The sequence below is a fragment of the Engraulis encrasicolus genome, chromosome 4 (assembly GCF_034702125.1).
Source record: "Engraulis encrasicolus isolate BLACKSEA-1 chromosome 4, IST_EnEncr_1.0, whole genome shotgun sequence".
NCBI classification, from domain to species: domain Eukaryota; kingdom Metazoa; phylum Chordata; class Actinopteri; order Clupeiformes; family Engraulidae; genus Engraulis; species Engraulis encrasicolus.
In genome coordinates this window covers 45,548,984-45,551,483 of record NC_085860.1, presented here as the reverse complement: position 1 = coordinate 45,551,483, position 2,500 = coordinate 45,548,984, and the positions used below count along the sequence as shown (strand labels likewise).

At 46.8% G+C, this 2,500-nt stretch overlaps 1 protein-coding gene across 1 annotated transcript in view; it reads right to left on the bottom strand.

The window, feature by feature from the left end:
- Positions 1–2,500, bottom strand: part of slco3a1a (solute carrier organic anion transporter family member 3A1a) — a 103,029-nt gene that overhangs the window by 19,796 nt on the left and 80,733 nt on the right. The gene's annotated exons all lie outside the window — the stretch shown is intronic.

Sequence of the window (2,500 nt, the reverse complement as noted above, 5' to 3'; positions counted from 1 at the left end):
CCAAACTCCGTATAGGAAAGTACAATAGAATCCCCAAACTCCGTATAGGAAAGTGCAATAGAATCCCCAAACTCCGTATAGGAAAGTGCAATAGAATCCCCAAACTCCGTATAGGAAAGTGCAATAGAATCCCCAAACTCCGTATAGGAAAGTGCAATAGAATCCCCAAACTCCGTATAGGAAAGTGCAATAGAATCCCCAAACTCCGTATAGGAAAGTGCAATAGAATCCCCAAACTCCGTATAGGAAAGTGCAATAGAATCCCCAAACTCCGTATAGGAAAGTACAATAGAATCCCCAAACTCCGTATAGGAAAGTGCAATAGAATCCCCAAACTCCGTATAGGAAAGTGCAATAGAACGGGTGCTCAGATCAAGGTTCCGAAACACAAACAGGGAGCAGTTTGGTGTACTCAGTGTTTGTTAAACATTAGTGTTTGCACACATTTGTGTTGGCCCCAATTGTTGCAACAGAACCCATTTACAACGGACAGGGCCGCTGGCAGCTTTTGCCCGACCCAGGACAAAGCCATCTGAAAGGGCCCCCTCACCCAACACATACAATGTAATGAGGGCCCAATTTTGGGGCCCCTCTCTCCCTGGGCGCGGGACAACAGACCCCTTTGCCCACCCCCCAACCCCCACCCACACCCCCCCCCCCCCCCCCCCCCCCCCCACCCCACACGCCCCCCCACCCCAGTCTGCTTCCTTCACAATGGATGTCGGGAGAACAAACTCGGGTCTACCGACAACCGAGTTTCCAACGAATTAACCATAAGCCCCTATACTGGTAGTTTAAGACAATAATAAACTTAAGACAATACAAATAAACTTGCCTTGCCTTAAGACAGTACAGATAATGGCCTCTCATACAGTACCACAGATCGACATGAATTGTCTATAACTTTAGCTGCCAACAACAGCAGCTCAACATTGTCTCAGTCCCCTGTTTCCATGTCCTGAAAGGTGAGGTGAGGAGGACACTGATAAACTGCATTAGGCCAACACTGCCATCTGCTGGTCACATGCACACAGAAGACGCAACACAGGAAGAGAACAACACTGACATGGGGTGCATCCCAATATGTGGCCTTGCCTCCTCCACTTGTGCTTGTCTCCTCGTCCCGCCTCCTAGCCCCTCCTCCGTGGAGAAAACGATAAAGTTTCCCAGCTGTTAGCCTCGCCACAACAACTTTTGAGGGACTGTTTTTCATTCACCATCCCAATTGCAAATGAGAAAAAGACTTTACAATTGAGCTTTTGCAAGATATTGAAATATAATGCTGTCGTCAGTGATGTCATCATGACGAGAAGCAAGTGGAGGAGGCAAGTGGAGGAGGCAAGGTCGCATATTAAAATGCACTCATGGTCAGACTTTGAACCAGTTCCTGTCTAATTTTGTTAAAAGAACGAAAGAAGCAAAGAGATATGCAGCAACAAAAGAGGCAGCACCAAATATAAGACAAAGTAAGGGCAGTAAAAAGGCGTCACTAACTGGAGGGCTTATCCAATCTCTCTGTCAGTGTGTTACTTCTGTTACTTGTATCTACAATACAGTCTTCTCTACATTTCACACGACAGCATACTGTGCTGAAAAATGCCACATGCAAAAGAGAGGCTGGGTTTATATTAAAACATTGATGAAACTACGGCAATTATTTCAAAAACTTGCAGGACCAGCGAGTAACAGCTTAGCTGTATGCCTAAGCGTCACCACCAATATCAACCAGTTTGCTCTTTGACCACTCGAGGGCGCTGTCTGGTAGTAAAAGCAAAGAGGGTTCATTTCCCTAAGGTTTCCCTCTAGTGGTCCAGAACGCTCAGTCTAGGTCAGACATAGGTGACGGAAAGGGGGATGCAGTGGTGCATTCGCACCCCCACTTAGTTTTGGGCTCCTTAATTAGGCTTTATCAACTTTTACTGCAGGCAAATGAGTGGAGTGCAGCAGCAATAACATGTTTAAGATGTAAAGAAAAAATGCACCACCAGTTTAAAACTCGTTCCTGCACCCGTGAGGCCGGATGAAGTAGTAGGACTGGAACTATGAGCAGTATGTAATCAATACCTCTGTCTCCCAACTGTGACCTTCAGATCGGTTTATACAGTATATGGTGCACACACACAAACACACACACACGCACGCACGCACGCACGCACGCACGCACGCACGCACGCACGCACGCACGCACGCACGCACACACACACACACACACACTGAAACTTTACACCATACATGGACAACCAGGCCAAACACAGCTTTAGCTTTACCGCTAAATACCTAATAACTGCTGGGGAATTAATGCTGTGAAAGAGAGTCTGTTTAACTCATGTGGTGACACAAGGCAGACCAGCAGCTAGCTGCATCAAACATGGCTGACATGTAGGGCAACGCATCAGTGCAGAGAGAGAGAGAAAAAGAGAGAGAGAGAGAGAGAGAGAGAGAGAGAGAGAGAGAGAGAGAGAGAGAGAGAGAGAGAGAAGCAAGTGTGATAACAAATTCA